The sequence below is a fragment of the Delphinapterus leucas genome, chromosome 8, assembly GCF_059928025.1.
Source record: "Delphinapterus leucas isolate spDelLeu-1000000601 "Yukka" chromosome 8, BTC_Dleu_Yukka2, whole genome shotgun sequence".
Lineage (NCBI taxonomy): Eukaryota > Metazoa > Chordata > Mammalia > Artiodactyla > Monodontidae > Delphinapterus > Delphinapterus leucas.
In genome coordinates this window covers 4361737-4379686 of record NC_143136.1, presented here as the reverse complement: position 1 = coordinate 4379686, position 17950 = coordinate 4361737, and positions in this window count along the sequence as shown.

Below are 17950 nucleotides of genomic sequence, written 5' to 3'. Positions count from 1 at the left end.
AAAGTTCTGAGAACAAGCGACTAGAAGACATCAGTGACAGAAATAACCGGGCAAAAGTGTGCTTTTGTGCTGTTCTACCTCTAAAGCTTGCAGACCCTGTTATTCGGGGTTCTCTGATTATCTGGTTTTGATTTACTAGACTAAGAATAAAGAGGGTGTGGATCCTTTTTGGAAGGGGATCTTATTCTTGTCTCTGTGGACTTGAGAAAGAAAGAAAAGTGAATGCAGAGACACCTTGATTTGCCAATTTCTGGGAAGCCAGCATCTATAAAGTAAGTTGGGCTTGCTTCACAAAGAAAACAGGGCTTCCCTGGTGGCGCAGTGGTTGAGAGTCCGCCTGCCGATGCAGGGGACACGGGTTCGTGCCCAGGTCCGGGAAGATCCCACGTGCCGCGGAGCGGCTGGGCCCGTGAGCCGTGGCCGCTGAGCCTGCGCGTCCGGAGCCTGTGCTCCGCAACGGGAGAGGCCACAACGGTGAGAGGCACGTGTGCTGCAAAAAAAGAAAACAAAGCGACTTCGTAAATCCTGGAGCTCCAGGCTGGTGCCTGTCATTGGAGGAACCACTCTGTTCCCTATAAGCCACTTGACGAGCCAGGACGCTCTACTCAGGGAAAATCCTACCTCTCATCGCCCTGTGCAGTGTGTGAGGTTTATCACCCACCTTGGTCTTGCACAAGCGCAAATTCAGGTGGACAAGACCAGCCGAAGGTCGGTCGTGTGTACCACGAGTGGCGGTGCTGGTATGTAACTACCAGAGTGTTTATCTTCAAAAAAAGTCTCTTTGCCACAATTAGAGACAAAATGGAGGAGCCATCGCACCGTGCACACGTGTCTGGTCTCCGGTTTCTAAACCTCTCGTCATAGTTGTGAAGCTTGTCCATTTCGAGCACCCAAGAGCCTGCCTCTCTTGGACCTTTTCTCCCCAGGAGAATAGAATGAGGATCCTCCCCTGCTGTCATTTCCCTGCTGCGGACCACGGTGGCCTGATGACTCATTCTTGTGCTCGCCGTGCTGGTGAAGGACACCTGGAACTAGGTTTCTAGCATCCAAGGCAGACAGCCTTCTGGTACCTCCATCTTATAAGAGGCACAAAAGTGTGGACTGCCCTCAGGGAAACACCACGGGCTGCCCACAAGGCTGACTTGTGGGCTGGACCCAGGCTTCTTATCTGGCTGGAATGTACCAGGACTGCCTACCACCCAGCTTCTATTACGTCAAGGCCGTGCCAGGACTGGGCCAGGCAGCCTTTCAGTATCGCCATGGAACTAGTCTTATTCATGGAGTGACAGTGGGGTTCCTCTGCTCACTAGTGCTTGCTGGTATCTGCAGGTCACATACAGAAGTCCCTTTAATCCCAGAAGTTTTTTTTCCCTTTGGAGAAAGGCTCAAAATGCAAATGTCTGGATGAGGCAAAATAATGGCTGCAATACACAAACGTTATTAATCTAGTAGTGGTATTAACATCTATTAAAAATTGAATTCCTTCTACGTGTCAGACACCATGCCAAAAACCTACAGAATTTTCTCATTTAATCCTTACAGATATCCCAAGAGACAGACACTGTGATTCTATTTGACAGAGGAGGAAGGAAAAGGTGCTCAGAGAGTTTAGACACCGTCCTATGAAGGGAAAGACCTGGGCTCCAAACACTGGCTCTGAGCTTATCCCAGACCAAGCTTCTGGACCTGGAATTCCCTGCGTGTGGATGGTCTCAGCGTCTTTCTCCTGCTTCCTGCTCTGAGCAAGCCCCAGGGCAGCGAGCATTTGCAGAGGCTTCCTGCCCATGTTCCCCAGGCCACCATCTACTCAGCTGCTCCAGCCAGAAACCTCAGACCCTACAACTCCATCTGCCCTCCCACCCCGTGCCCACTCCCAGACGGATCCGGCATCCTCCACCCTTTTGCCTTCTCCACATGCCCAGGGTGCCTGCAAGAGGCAATGTTCCCTGCCCCCGCCACGTCCTGTCTCTACAAAATAGCTAGCGTGATGCTTTACAAAAATTCCTATTTTCCTCCTCCTTAAAGCCCTCTAAAATCCCAACGTATATTTAGAATAAAATCCCAACTCCTCGCCATGGCCAGTCCCTGCCCCGTCAGGCCCTGTCCCCTTTCATGAGCACCCCATCCTTTCTGTGTCTCTTTTAATCTTTAATCATGAAGGCTCTTTCCTGCCCCAGGACCTTTGCACATGTGACCGGTGCTCTGTCTGTATCATTTCCCCCCACTCTGTTAGCAGGGCTCACTCCTTATCCTTCAGTCGTCTGCATAAACATCACCCCTCAGCTGTGGCTGATCAAACGACCTCAGCTGGGCTCCCTGGCCCTCGAGTTTTCTACCATGTGGCTCCTGTCTTTCTAGCAGATTCGGTCAGTACCTCTCCAGTGAGAGTGGAAGGGCCATGAGGGCAGGGCAGGCTGTTCCTGTTCACCACTGTGTCCCAGCCTGCACAGAGTCTGGCACAGAGCAGCGCCTGGTCATTACCTGTGGAATGATGGGTGTGGCAGGAGCTCACCTTTTCAGCAGGTGGGTGAGGGCAGCGCTATGTCCACACTCTGTGTTTGTGGCCCCTTTCCCAACACAGAGACAGTTCTCGCCGCCTCACTCCCAAATCCAGCACTGTTTCCTCTCTCAGCCCCAGTTCCTCTTCTATAATTATTTCCAAAACGTCACGTAAAGTGATCGTCAGGCAGAGGCTGACACACATGGGTCCCGTGGAAGCAGTGTCCCCACTTTCACTCCATGTGTCTCTGTGTGTGTGCACCTGCGTGTGCGCCTGTGTGTGCGCGCACCTGCGTGTGCGCCTGTGTGTGCGCACCTGCGTGTGCGCCTGTGTGTGCGCGCACCTGCGTGTGCGCCTGTGTGTGCGCGCACCTGCGTGTGCGCCTGTGTGTGCGCGCACCTGCGTGTGCGCCTGTGTGTGCGCGCACCTGCGTGTGCGCCTGTGTGTGCGCGCACCTGCGTGTGCGCCTGTGTGTGCGCGCACCTGCGTGTGCGCCTGTGTGTGCGCGCACCTGCGTGTGCGCCTGTGTGTGCGCACCTGCGTGTGCGCCTGTGTGTGCGCACCTGCGTGTGCGCCTGTGTGTGCGCACCTGCGTGTGCGCCTGTGTGTGCGCGCACCTGCGTGTGCGCCTGTGTGTGCGCGCACCTGCGTGTGCGCCTGTGTGTGCGCGCACCTGCGTGTGCGCCTGTGTGTGCGCGCACCTGCGTGTGCGCCTGTGTGTGCGCGCACCTGCGTGTGCGCCTGTGTGTGCGCGCACCTGCGTGTGCGCCTGTGTGTGTGCGCACCTGCGTGTGCGCCTGTGTGTGTGCGCACGTGCCTACCAGTCTCAGCTGCTAGCTCAAAGTGAGTGTGCCCTGTTTGGATGGTCAGACCAGAGCTTCTTGCGCTAACCCTTATATGGCCTGGGCTGGAACGCTGGGCCCCCAGAGGAGGCTGGCCTGAGCGTGGTGGGCGGACATGAACCTGCGGTGTGAGCCCCGGGCCGTCCGATGACCTTCCTGGCCCCACGGCTGCCCCTGGCCCATGCTGGCCTTCCTTAACCTGCTGTGGAAGCTCTTCCCCTCCCTCCAGACTCAGATGGGAAGCCGTTTCCAGCCAGGAAGAGGGGACAGGGGAGTCTCTGTGGTCAGTCTGGCTCTTCTGGGTGTGTGGGGCTTGTCAGCACTTGGACAGGGGTCCAGGCAACTGGGGTGAACTCACAGGAGCTGAGAGTCTCGGGGCGGTGGCCAGAACTGGAAATCAGGGCAGAGGGGGACAGGATCACACGGAAGCCGGGTCAGAGCCAGGCCGGGTCCCACAGGGATGCTTGTGGAGAAGGAGTGGAGGGGAAAGTCAGGTTTCCGATGTGGGGTGTCTGGGCTAAAAGGCAGAGAGCACAGAGGACTCAGATTGAAGATTCTGGAACAGAGTGCAGGGAGTCAAGGGTCTGGGTCCCGGTATGCCTTGCCTGGGCAGCAGGTCTCGAGCAGGGATGGCCCTGGAGGTTCCAGCCTGCGCCAGGGCAGAGATGACATTCTGCCGGTCACTACATACCTGGGAAGTTTAGTGAAACAAAAACACGGATCTTGCCCTGGAACGTGACACCTCTCTTTGGGGCGTTGTGTCAGCAGAGCATCCGTCTGCACATTGCGTGTGGGTAAATATGCAAAGGGGACTGGTGATTTTTTTTTCTTTCTTGTTGCCGATCTCATGGTATCAGCACTGTGGGTTTATCAGGGACCCCGGGCCCTCCCTCTCCTCTTAGCTCCCCCTCTGCAGGCCGATATCTGACCGGATATCTGACCGCTGCTGCCGGCTGCGGCCTGCCCCCTCCTTATTCGGCCTGTTGTCCAGAACACGAGGCCCAGGGGTTGCGGGTGTGTCCCCCGTCCCTGTCGCCAGGGCCAGAAGGCTTAAATTTGCCCTGTCATGGGCACCAGGGAAGCCATCCACGGAGATGAAGCCGCTGGTGGTTCCTTTTGCAAAACGATCAATAAACCTCTAATTTGTCCTGAGATTTTGATTTTCATTCTTCTCGGGTTTTTCAAGGAGTCAGAGCTGTAATTCGGTTTCTTACAGAGACGACCACAGAAAATGCGTTCACGCTTTCTCTCCTGTTCCTTCTTCTGTAAAAACAATCACAAGGTCCCCACCTATTTCCAGAGAGTTCCTGAACACCGTGGGAATAGGGTGGTGTTTGGGGAAGTGTTCTGGTTTCCAGGGCGATGTCTGGGAGGGGAGAGGCTGTGAAATGTGACTGGAGCTGGGGGTGGGGGGTGTGGGGGTGTGGCCGGAGGGGGGGGCTGTAGGAAGGACTACACTGCAGGAGGAAGCAGCCACACCTGATAAGAGCCTTTGTCGCGTTTCTCCTGATGCCACAAGGTGCGTCTCTTGGGTCCGCACAGCCATTCGGCACTGCAGCTTCCCCTCCCCCTGCATGACAGGGCCCCAGGAGGCTCAGGAGACCTGGGGGCGGACACCAGGCCGGGAGAAGCTCCCTGCCCTGCCCCAGGACCTCTGGTGCTAGGGATGCTCCTCTAGGGGGTCCGTGGGGTCTACGGGATGAAGCCAGGTCGTGTTCCCGAGTGGAGAGGGCCCAGGAATGCTGATTTGGGGTCCAACCATTTTGAACTGGTTTGAATTCAAAGGAATGCATTTCCAAAAATGTGACAGGCATTCTTGTTCTAAAAATAAACACGAGGAAACCAAGTAGCTCGGGACCACCCGGTAGACAAGCTCAGCTGACAATAGACACTCGGTTCACTTCCTGATTGGTGCCTCCAATTCTGGGACTGGGGTGGGGGACATTACTTAGAATATTCTACCAAGTAAACTTATTCATCACAAGCCAGAAACAATCGTGTGGCCCCTTTACCATCACACGTGTCAGGTGTAATGCGACTAGCTGTGTGCTTGGCCACCTCTGCTGGTCACCTGTCACCTGCCTCTTGGAGGTGACATTCCTCAGGTTCCACTCCCCGCTCCCCAGCTGTCGGGGTCACCGTTAACCTGGATCTTGGGTGCTTAGTTTGGAATCTTGAGACCTTGGTGTAGCATCTCGCTGCTTTGGTCAAAACTTCTAATTTAATCTTTTCACACCTGAACCATAAACAATACCTAGGAGTTAAAGGAAGGTTTAGGAAAGGTCCTTGAATCGGGGGATTTGGGGGCAAGCGCTGCTTCCACCGCTGAGTTTGAGCTGGTCCCATCCCATGTCTCCTCGTGTGTCAAATGTCAGGCTGGAGTAAGTCATTTCTGAGACGGGTTCAGCTGCAAAATGATCTTAGCATCTGTGATCTCGCGCTAACAAGTAGGCTGGTAAGAAGTGGAGGACGTGCCCGCCGGCGAGGAGCGCGTGGTATCATGGGAAGCGAATACCCTCCACCTCTCTGAAAGCAAGGAGGTCTCCAGGGTTAGGGGAGGGTCTGACCATGCATTCAGCCCTGGAGGGGAAGCCGAATGATACTTCCGGAGGTACTCACAAGGTGGTTAATTACCTGCGGTTTTTTTTTTTTTAGGCAAACATTTATTGAAGGCTGTTGCAAGTGAAATGAGACTTCAGTTCAAGACCGTGAAACTCACAAACACTGGGGCTGGCTCTTGCGGGTGAGCGCGGTGCCTCGGAGCCCAGAGCCCTGGCCAGTGAGAATCCTGCTGCGTGTCATGTCACCGGCTCAGGAGAGACCAGCAACTCACACGTTCACCACCACCAGTGGGCGTTCAGTGGACGGTGCTCTCCCCAGGCCACACTCCTCACTTTCCCCAGTGGCTCTCTGTCCTGGGCTCCTGCGGCTACCACCTCACGTCTACTGTGCACTTTCTGTCTTCAGATGGGAAGACAGTGGACCTTATGGGTCGGGGAGCTGGGCTTCTCTCTAAATCGAGTTTTGCACGCTGCTTTGGCCTGCCCCTTATGGGTAGATATTATCGTCGGCTCTTAGGGGACCATTTGTTTTCCTTTTTTGTTTTTGTTTTCGTTTTTGTTTTGCGCTACGTGGGCCTCTCACTGCTGTGGCCTCTCCCGTTGCGGAGCACAGGCTCTGGACGCGCAGGCTCAGCGGCCATGGCTCACGGGCCCAGCCGCTCCGTGGCACGTGGGATCTTCCCAGACCGGGGCACGAACCCGTGTCCCCTGCATCGGCAGGGGGACTCCCAACCACTGCGCCACCAGGGAAGCCCTGTTTGACTTTTTAAATTTCAAGTTTCAAGGGAATGTTTTGCCTCCTTAATTGGCTCTGTGGTTGGAAAAGAGGTTCCTTACACTTCCCTTCAAATTTTGAATCCACTCATCTATGAACTCTTATATAGGAATTTCATCTGTGTTGTAGAATAGAGTTGAAGATAGACACCACATTCAGATGTAGGGAATCTCTATATTTTGAGCTTTGGACGTGGCATAAAGGCAACTCACGGATTCCATTTGGTCAGACTGCACGCTTGCCCCAACAACATTCCCTTCTTCAGCATCTCTTCAGCCCTGCGGCTGAAGCATCGCGCTGTTGGACTCACTTAGCAGGGGAACACTTCTCCGTTGTTAAGGGCTGGGTTTCAGAATGCCTTGCATGTCTGCATTCCACACGGGCAGAGGGATCCCTGCAGAACTTGTCAGTCATGACAGTGATTGAAAAAGAGGAATGTTTTCTCTTGGATTTGAGCCAAGACACAGGAATCCAGCCGTGCCAACTGCGTTCATAGGCCATCTTCTGTGGGACGGGTCCCCTCCCCCCTGACCATGTACTCCCCAATCTCTGCGTTCACTTAGAATCCTGGAACGCCAGCTGAAAGGGACCTCAGAAACATCTAGTCCTATAGCCTGTGTTTCCAGATGAGGAAGATGAGGCCCGGGAAAGGCAGAAGGAGCACAGCAGGCAGTGAAACCCTGCACTGGGGTGGGTTTCTGTTTTTGACATTGCCCTGGTTCCCACAACCTGTGGAATTATTATTTGCCATTTATAGATAAACCACAGCAACAAAAATGTCAGGGAGCTGGAGTGACTTGCCCAAGTTGAAAGGTAGATATTCTTGGTGTAGGATTCAAAGGAGGTCCCTCCAGCGCGTGCATGCATTCAATCACTCATTCATTCATTCAGGTATTCCCTGAGCTCCTTCTCAGGGACAGTGAAACAGACTGTGAGGAAACCTGGGAAATCCCTTCTCTCGAGGACACAGACGGCTGGCCGCTCTTCTGTTCTGAACCCCCCCCGCAATGTCAAGGTTTCCTGCAGTTGTGAACTACACTTGTGTTTTTCTTTCTTGCTTTACACAGTCATCTTCTCTGAGGAACCAGCTCTCAGCCCAGCACAGAACGATGCCCAAAGCCCCATCTTCTTGTACGTTTACCTGATGCTGGAGGGGACCCCCAGCATGTTGAAACTGAACTTGTTGGCGCCTCACCTTTCACACACAGAAAGCATCTGGCCCAGAGTGGAGCATTTAGCAGCACTCTCCTTGTTCCCATCTCCCCATCTCTGGTCCTGTGCTCACCAGGGACAATGGCATCGCCACGCACCTGCCTCCCTCACCTGAGGTCGGGCTCTGCATCCATATTCATTGGTCTCTACTGTTGATCCCATTGATGCCAGCTCAGAAACGTCCCCTGCCCCAGCCTGTGGCCCCCACTCCTGGGACCACTGCCCAGCCCTTGCCTCAGGGCTTCTTGGTGGCGAGTGGGCCCATCAGCCCTGTGTGGGGAGGAGGATCCAGCCCACCTGGACACCTAAGGGATGTCACCAGCCAGGTGAGGCTGCAAGGCAGAGAGGACCTTTCTTCCTGCGCTCATCCTGGCCCTGTAGAAAAAGAAGCGTTTCCTCTTTTATTGTATTTGTTCACAGGGGAGATCTGAAGACTTGAAGTTTTCCCTCCTCCATCCCCAAAGTCTGCCCTTCTGAGCCTTGGCATGCCCCTGCTTGAATCAGGTGGACATGGGGCTTCTGCAGCAGCCTCCTGAGTGAGCCGTGGGCCCAGGTGACCCACCGGGCTGGAGATGGGGAGTCCTCACTGGAAGGTGAGCAGTGATGACTGTGGCCAGAACATTGCTGGACGGCCTCTGCCCTGCACACTGGACGGTCCCTCCAGCGGCCTGAATCCCACCGCTAGGCAGGTGGCGGAGGGACTGGAGGCATAGGAGATGCTGGATAACAATCTCCTGAAGGTGTCAAGTTGCCAGGCAGGGAAGAGGTTGAGAGGGAAACTTGCTGGACAGGAAGGCAGGGCTGTGGGAGAGGTAGACGCTGTCACCTCGCATGGACCGGCCGTCCCGTCGGGGCTCTGAGGGTGGCGTTCGGGTGGGCCTGCCGCACGGGTGAACCGGGATGGGCAGTTACTTCTCGCCTATGGGAACCTTTGATTCCCCTCCCCCCCGCCATCTCTGCCAGGACACCTGACATTCCGGGGTCTGGAGCAGCAGGTGGTTCAGTGCCCCCAGGGTGCACCCACCACCAGCCCGGTGCTGCGCCAGGTCCCCTCCGGTGAGGTTTTTAGGTCAAGGAAGGCAGTTAATTTGGAAAAGGGCTGAGAAAAGAAGATCTCATCCTCTTGACGTGAGATTCACGATCAAGGTAAGGAAAGAGAAAAGGGACGCTCCTAAGAGCGAAAAGCATCTTGGGGGAGCATCTCTTTGGGAGGCCCCTGAGGGATCCAGTTCCCCTGCACAGGAGCCCCGCAAAGTGCCTGGAGTCCAGAGGGCTCTGAAGACCCAGAACTGCAGGGGCCGCTGAGAGGCCTGGGGAGCAGGGGTCCGCTCCCTGCCGCTCTGCAGCCTCTGACCCCAGCCTTCCTCTGAGTCTCCTCCACCCGGACATCCGGGCACCGTCCCCCTGCCCCTCAGGCGGAGCAGAGAGCCTACTGGTACCCAGACCCCACACACCATTGCAGTCAGATCTGGGCACTTAATTCTCTGCATCGTTCACCTGGGCAAACAGCACGGCCAGTGCGAGGAAAGCATGAGGTGGAGGTGCGGTTACACCTTGCGGAGCTTGGGTACAATTGGGTCGGTGTCCTCCCTCCCCCAGCCCCTCCCCACGCCCGGCCCCTGTGCCGCGTGGCTCCAGTTTCATGGCCTTGATGCCTCTTCTCAACCTCTAAACCAGGGGTCCTCAAACTATGGCCCTCAGGCCAAATCTTGCCCTGGCCTCTTTTGGTTAATAAAGTTTTATTGGGTCACAGCCATGTCCGCTGTGCACGCTTCTGCATCGTCTCTACGTCTGCTTCCACGCCACACAGCAGAGATGAGTAGTTGCGACAGAGACGGATGCCCACAAAGCCTAAAATATGCGCCATATGGCCCTTCACAGAGGAAGTTTGCTGGTCCCTGCTCTATACTCATAGCATCTGGGATGCCTCCAGATTTGTCATCTTGGCTTTTCTTTCTTCCTTTCTTCCTTCCTTCCTTCCTTCCCTCCCTCCTTCCTTCCTTCCTTCCTTCCTTCTTCTCTCTTGGTGGGTGATCTCTTTAACATTATGACACCTTTTTTTTTTTTTTACCATGTTAATTGCCCCCAAATCTAAACTCTAGTCTTCCTCTCAAAGCCCAGACTTACCTTTACAAGAACTCATTGACTACATTCAACATGTCTAAACTCAAACCCTTTGTCATTTTCCCTGTGTCTCCTCGTCTGGATTGCCCTATTTTGGATAACAGCAGATCCCGTTCCCAGAGCTCAAACACTGTAGTCAGTCGTCTTTGCTGGGTCCCTTATACTCTCCTGCGTTTTCTGTCTAATCTGATAAAGTCCTTGTCACTGTCCATTCCTGCAGGAGAGGAGATATGTCCTCCTCACAGGGTTGGGAAGTGGAGAGAGAATGGTTTAATTCTTGTAAAATACTCAGCACTAGGTGGGCACAGAGAAAGGATTCTGTTATCCATCTGGATGGATGGGTGGACGGGTGGATGGGTGGGTGGATGGGACGTGTACGCCAGCTACGTGAGGTTTGCTATGGGTGGGGATGTCATGAGAACTCTGCTTTGGGAACTCATTGGGGCAGCAGAGTATATAATAGTGCAGAGAGAGACAGGAGGTTGGCAGGAGGATTGGAAAAGTATTTCCGTATCCCAGATTAATAACATCCTATCTACTAACCCAGGATGGCAAACGTGTGAATGGAAACAAGAAAAATGAGCCAGGAAGATATCTGGAGCCACGGGCAGTGACCAATGCTTTATCAGGCAGAGTAGAAAAACAAAGCAGGGAGTGAATGAGCGACTCAGCAAAGGTGACCCCAGGGTTTCAGCTCTGGAACTGGAGCTGCCATTCACCGGAAGAGGGTAATCCAGAAGAGAAGTAGGTTTGGGGAAAATGATAGAGTTTGAGTTCAGGCATGCCGAGTTTAGTAAACACATTCTTATAAAAGTATCACGTGTTCTACAAAGTGATTTAAGGCAGTTTACAAAACTACAGGCCGTGCAAGCAAAGGAGGTTAGGAAACTGGGCTATTGGGAAACAAGATGAAACTTGTGAGGTTTCTGGAAGTCAGCCTAGGAGCCTCTCCTAGCTTTTCAACAGTCAGAACAAAGGGGAGACCCATCCACCCCACGGGGCTTGCAGGGGCGGGAAGGAATGCATTCATGCTTGGAGCAGCCCTGGGAGGGCAGAGAAGACCCATAAATACTCACTCTTCCTTTACTATTAAATTCTCTTTATTTATTTATTATTATTATTATTATTTTGCAGTACGCGGGCCTCTCACTGCTGCGGCCTCTCCCGTTGCGGAGCACAGGCTCCGGACGCGCAGGCTCAGCGGCCATGGCTCATGGGCCCAGCCGCTCCGCGGCGTGTGGGATCTTCCCGGACCGGGTCACGAACCCGTGTCCCCTGCATCGGCAGGCGGACTCTCAACCACTGCGCCACCAGGGAAGCCCTATTTATTTTTTTTTATACATGCATTATCCACCTGATAGAGGGTTAAGCTTCTTGAGGGGAGGGGCTGTGTCTCGTTGCCAGTGTCTCCCTCTCCCTCTCTCTCTCTCTGTTTCCTCCCCCCACCTCCCACCAGGTCTAGCACACACTGTCACAATTCACTGAATGGAGTAGTTGAGGCTGGAGGATAATTGAAAAAATGACCTGTAACCTCTTAGGTTGGATCCTTCCTGCACATGTGCTTCTGGCGCGAAAGGGAAGTCCCTGATGTGATGAGAACCCAGCAACAGTTCGGCTCCGGGACTAGCCCCCCTCCATTCATCTCCACCACGCCCCCCTCCCCAGTGCACATGTGCAAACCTCGGCACATTGCTGGAAACAGAAATGAATGGGTGTTCTGGGGGCAGAGCGAAGATTTATAAAGCCTGTTGAAGGTTTTATGTAGTGTGCAATCATTTCTCATTTTATTTACTCGGGCTTTTCCTTAGCAGTGAGCACCCAAAGCCATGCTTAATTTAATAATGTATTTGCTTATCATATACTGTGAATTCCAATCCTAAAATCTAGAATTGGTACTGGAAGTTGGCAGAGGTAAACACATCCTGTGTCATCCCTTCAGAACCGGCAATTCTGGACGTCAAATAGTGGATGTGACATGAATTTTTAAATTATTACTCTTGCTATCTGCGTGGGCATTTTATAATTGAAGATTAGTAAATTTTTTATTTAAAAAGATTTTTAGGTCTTTATACGTGCATCTAGTTCTATTTTTAGGTTACTTGAAGATTGATTTTTGAATAGTAAGTACTTGCAATAATTACTTATACTTTTCCAAAATTTTTTGAGAGGGGCACAACTTTTGCTGGGGGTTCAGGGTAACTGTATTTAACCAGGTTTCTGTTTGTAGATGGAAAGATTCATCCGCCACCCCAGGAATGAGGCCTGGGTATTATTACTTGTCCTGCAATGTCCAATTTGGCCTTTGATCTTTGGGGCCACTGTTAATTTTATGGTTTACACAATTCAAAGTGTCAGACAACTGTGCAGTGCTTGCTCAGGAAAGAAAACCAGAGCAGAACTGCCTCTGCTGCCCAGCTGCCCTCCTTAACAAGCCTCTCTAGGGATACAAATATTTGCACAGCAAATTGCACAGCAAATTCTAAGGCTATGTAAGCAACTGCAATTCTCCTTCGGGGTGCCCGAGACACTCAGGCATCCTGGCTACCTGCCTGGAAAGGTAGAGGTGGACGATCCATCCTCTTTGACTGGCCTTGAGGTGCTCTGTACACACCAGAACAAAAGGACAAAAATATTCTGCTCTCTGTGAGAAGCACGTAGATCAGTGTTCTTCCCGGGATAATTGGTAGAAAATCTCTAGGGTGATTTGTTGCAGATATATTCCTTGTGTTGTGTGTGTGTGTTAAATGCACCACTTCTGCTTTAACCCAAGTTTATTGTGTGTTTAATCTTAAGGATGGGTCCCTAGAGTCTCAACATCCAGGAGGGCACCCACAAGTCCACCAAGGGTTGCTGTTATCATTGTCCTTGTTATTATCATTAAAAATTTTTCTTTTTACATTCTCTTCCATTATAGGTTTTTACAAAGTCCCTGTCTCTTGTGCAGTGTCACGGTGCGGCTGTGACTTTCCCCAGCAACAGACAGTGGATTCCCCGCCCAGTCTAGGCTGCCCTGCCCTTCAATTTGAAAACGACTCTCGCACAGAAGTGGACTGATTGTACTACCCCTTGTCTCTAGTGGTGGTGGTGCCCCACTGGCTTGTGTCCGGATCATTACGGAAAACTGGCTACTCTGGGCGGGCCCAGGGATGGACTGGGGAGCCTGACAGGAGTCCTACAGACAAATAGAGGGCAGCCTCCACCTAGGCTGTACTTGGACATCTGTCCTCGGGGTAACTCCTGCTGGGAGATCGGTGTGTGATTTGGATAGAAAAACATGTGAGTTGTCAGCAGCGTATAAATTTCCATGCCTCTGATGGGATCATGAATGATTTTGTGGCTGAAGTCTCATGATCTGTGCAGCCAGCAGGCTATGGACCATGGAATTTTACAGTCCCGGGGGAAGGGCATCTTTTAAATTTAATTTTATCTTATTTTAAATTTTATTGAAATATAGTTGATTTACAATGTTGTGTTAGTTTCAGGTATACAGCAAAGTGATTCAGTTATATATGTATGTGTGTGTATATATATAGACGCACACACACATATTCTTTTTCAGATTCTTTTCCTTTATAGGTTATTACAAGATATTGAGTAGAGTTCCCTGTGCTCTGCAGTAGGTCCTTGTTGGTTGTCTATTTTATATATAGCGGTGTGTATCTGTTAATCCCATACTCCTAATTTATCCCTCCCCCTCCCCCTTCCCCTTTGGTAACTGTAAGTTTGTTTTCTATGTCTGTGAGTCTATTTCTGTCTTGTAAATAAGTTCATCTGCATCATTTTATTTAGATTCCACATATAAGCAATATGGGAGGGGCATCTTTTAAAACCACAGAGCTGGGGACCACGTGCACTTTTCAGGCCAACAAGTGTTCCCGTTGCTGGAATGTAACTCATGAGTGCTTGGGTTCAAGTTCCAGGCACAGAGGAACTTGGAAAGCTCTAGGGAGGGGCTTGGTTGACTGAGGTGAGAGGTAGGCTGGAGCCTCAGAGTGCAGAGGAGGGGAGGGCATGCAAGGACAGAGTAAAAATGCAGGCATCAAGGCCCGGGACCCTCTCCAGGGGGGTTGTCACAGTGCTGGGCTCATGCAGGGATGGGTGGTCCATGGTAGAGCATCTGTTGAGAGCTTCAAGGCCAGAAGAGATTCAGACACACACTCAGGCTACAGGGACCCAGGCTCCAGGAAGACAGAACCACTGGTAACTGAGACTGTGGCCCAGGCCATAGACTTGAACTCTGAGGGCTACTTCTCTGTTCTCTTTCTTAATAGCAAGGGCTTTGGTTGTTCTTTGGATCTACTTTAATAATCTAGACTACAAGTCATCTTCCTCTGGAACTCCATGAATGATCCAAACCGTTCCATGCTGTTTCGGTTAGGATATCAATCTTTGGAGCATGGATAATAGAATACGGTTTGAGTTATCTGGGATTTTTTAAGCACTTATTGGCTTTTTGGCTAATATCAGATATGTATTTCTTACTTGAAGCTGATAGGAGCCTGGCTTTATGTGGACATTTTTAACTGACATTTCACTGGACACCTTCAGTTGTCAAAATGAAACAGAATTAACCTTTCTGTCCTATTCGCACATTATAATTACTACCACATTCCAATATTTATGTACACTGCTGGGTTACCATTTCCAGAAGGTCTGAATCCGAAGAAAAAAATACATTTTGCTTCAGGTCTGTCAACTGGCCAGTAGTTTCCTATTATGCATCGTAATGACATGTACCATTATTAAAGCAAACCTGACCTTTTAAAGGAAAGCCCAATCAAATGTCATATCCAGTATTCCAACATGGCCTTGTAAAAACGCATTCTCACAGTGAAAGCAATCTTGAGAGAAGCCATTTCCCAAGGAAAGCCAACTCACGATCCCGTGAAACCTTGATGGGTTTTAGTTTCCTCTATCAGATTACACCCTGCGTTTCCGAGGGGATTACAGATTACAAACCAAAGGGAAGGCCTTTCCTTAGTTGGAAGAAAAACAAATAAAATATGCAAGATGTTTATATTTCCAATAGCTCAAGTATGTATACACATACACACATCCCCACACACCCCCAAGAATGTAAACTTTTAATGAGTGCCTGCAGCCCTCTCTGTTTTCTGTGCACCAGCCTTCAGCATAAAAATCCGGTTGCATCTGGAGCAGTTCGGCAATGCAGGAGCACAAAAGCCCCTGAAGTCTCTCTGCTTCCTCGAAGCCTGTCCCAGCTCCCTGGGAGTGACCGGGACCTCTTTCCATGCCTGGCCACCCACCCTGCTTAAGGGTCCTCTTCCTCACTTACCTACCCCAGAAATGCATGTACCTCCCGGTGGTTATACCACGTGAATGCAGGTTTGCCTAGGAAAACAGAAGAAGGAGATGCTTTCCAAAGCGGTGGCCTCAATGGTCCTCAAAAGACAATGACGCTAATGGACGTTTGCATTACACGCTCAGCTTCACAGAGTGGCCTCAGGTCCACTGTTGTCTTCCAGCCCGTCCTGCAGCCTGAGCTCTTAAGGGTAATGAGACTAGTCCTCAGAGTTGGATACAAAGGGAAACGCGACCTCAACCTGGGGACCCCGGCAGATGGGAACCAAGGACCTGTTTCCTAATGGATTTGAGAGCTGCCGCTCATCTACCCCCAGCCCGCCGTCTTCCTCAGGGATTCTGGACCACGTGGCACTACTGCTCCCGCCCCCATCTTCTGTAGGGCTGACCCTCCTTCCTGCCCCGCACCTCTCTGGTTATTCTGTTCTGCTGATGCCCTGGTTAATGTGAACCTATTTCCTGATTCCCCAGTCAAAACTATCTCACCCAGATGCGGGCTGCCATCTACACCCCCCTCCCTCTCTGCACAACCAGCCCCTCCCAGCAGAACTCCCCGACTCTGCACCACCCCACGCCGCGTACTCAATTTTGAGTCACAAGGACATCGATGACTTGAGTGCACTTAAATGTTAGGTACCCATCTCCCCACGCTAGACTGTGAACATCTTGAGGGCATATAATTTTCTAATATTTTGTATCTTGCCTAGAGAGCGTGCGATTATAATATTTGCTTGATCGTTATTTGTTGAATAAATGAAGGCGGGTATCAGGCATGCGTGAATGTATGAATCTTGTTCCCAACTCTTAAAAACGTGGGGCAATTTCCATCTCATCAGTTGTAGGTGTAGCAACACTCAGACTGTAAGATTCTTCTGACGATGAAATGAAATCACAGGGGCACGATCTTGCATATTAAGTGCTCAGAAAATATCAATTCCTTCTCCCTGCTTTCTTCAGCATCACGGTGTCTTTATACACAGTGTTTCACTATCAACTGCAGGTGAGTCTGTATCTTACCTGCAGGAGACGTATTACGTCCTCTGTGTCTTGGTGTCTTGGTGTCTTCATCCTCCCCAGCAAGGACTTCAAGCATAATTTCAGGTGCATGCGGAAGAGGGTGGTTTTCCTGAGCCCGTTTCGCCTCTTTCCTCGAGGGCAGTGGGGGTGGGAGGAAGGTGCCACCTTGTCACTCCTGAGCCACATCTTCCAAGGTTCCACACCGGGACCTGGACCGTGACATGTCTCTGTCCAGCTGCCCAGGGTCTGAGTCTCATCACCAGGTCTGATTCTCCCACTCCATGGGCTGGGCCGTGGCCATGACCGTGGCCAGGAGCCATGGAGGTGAGGTCCAGTAGATCATCGTCATCCCCCAGAGGCTGGCAGCTGAGGACTTGAGCCTCCACAAGGGAGGAAAGCACGCAGAACACCCTGCATGTTGACCTGCCAGACACAGCATCGGTCTGTGGGAACGAGAGCCATCGCGTGCCTGGGAATGGGCTGGGATGCCATAGGTACCCGCCAGGTGCGGAACAGCAGGTTAGAGGGAGCAGGTATGTCTTCAGCTGTGGTAAAGAATAATGTTTATATCCCAACTCAGTACACACACACACACACACACACACACACACACACAGCACACACACCTGAAACAAATGTCTTATGAAAAAGCATATAAGATGCATTCTGCTATTTTCGATTCTTTTTTATTCCCTCCAGGCTAGTCAAGACTGTTTCAGTTTTTTAGATGTTGGCCCAGGGTCTCTCCATTGATTTCACATCAATTTACATTAGTGGGTTGAGACCTTCATTTGCAAGACAATGTCTTGGGCAATTACCTCCAGGACCAGAGAGAGACTTCAGCCCAGCTTGGTGGGCGTGAAGTGAGGGTACACAGGTGGTTGGGCTCATGCCACAGTGGCCACAGCGGGGCTGGGACTAGACTGAGGCAAGATAGGTGCCCAGTGGAAAGGCACAGCATCTAAAGAGGCACCCGCTCTCCATGCCTGCGGGTAGCTCTTTAAATTCTGTGCCCCAGGCACCTGACTCAGCTCACCTAGCCCAGCCCTGGTCCCTACGTAGCATTTCACAGGTGAGAACTCTGTCACTAAGGGGACAGAAACTGTCGCGGAGGCCACAGTGGCTGAGGTAGGATTCCAGCCCGGACCTGGCTGACCTGAGCCAGAGCCGCTTCCCAGGTGTGGTGGGTCCTCTTCCTAGCCCTGTGGGGAAGGTGCAGGCCCAGCCACATCAATGGGACAGTCAGCCTGTGTGGAGACTCGACTTATGTGCAACCGAATGGGACGGCGTCCAACAACGCAGTGGTGTGAAATCGAGAATCCTGGGGAACGAATTAAGTTTCTGAGCACGGGATTGCATGTCTTGGGTTGATGGTTTCTTAAACCACACAGCCTATTCCACAGCCTTCGGCTGGGCTGGCTTAGGCCTTCCTGCTTATTACTGGGTCCTTTCCCAGCCACCAGGACCTGGGGCAGGTGTGCAGAGGAGGAGAGCATCTGTGGGAGGGATGCAGCCAATGCCCACAGAGGAAGCTCGCCAGTGACACGGCACCTGCACCCCAGGCTCAGCTGTTTCCCAGTTTAGCACGTCTCAGAGG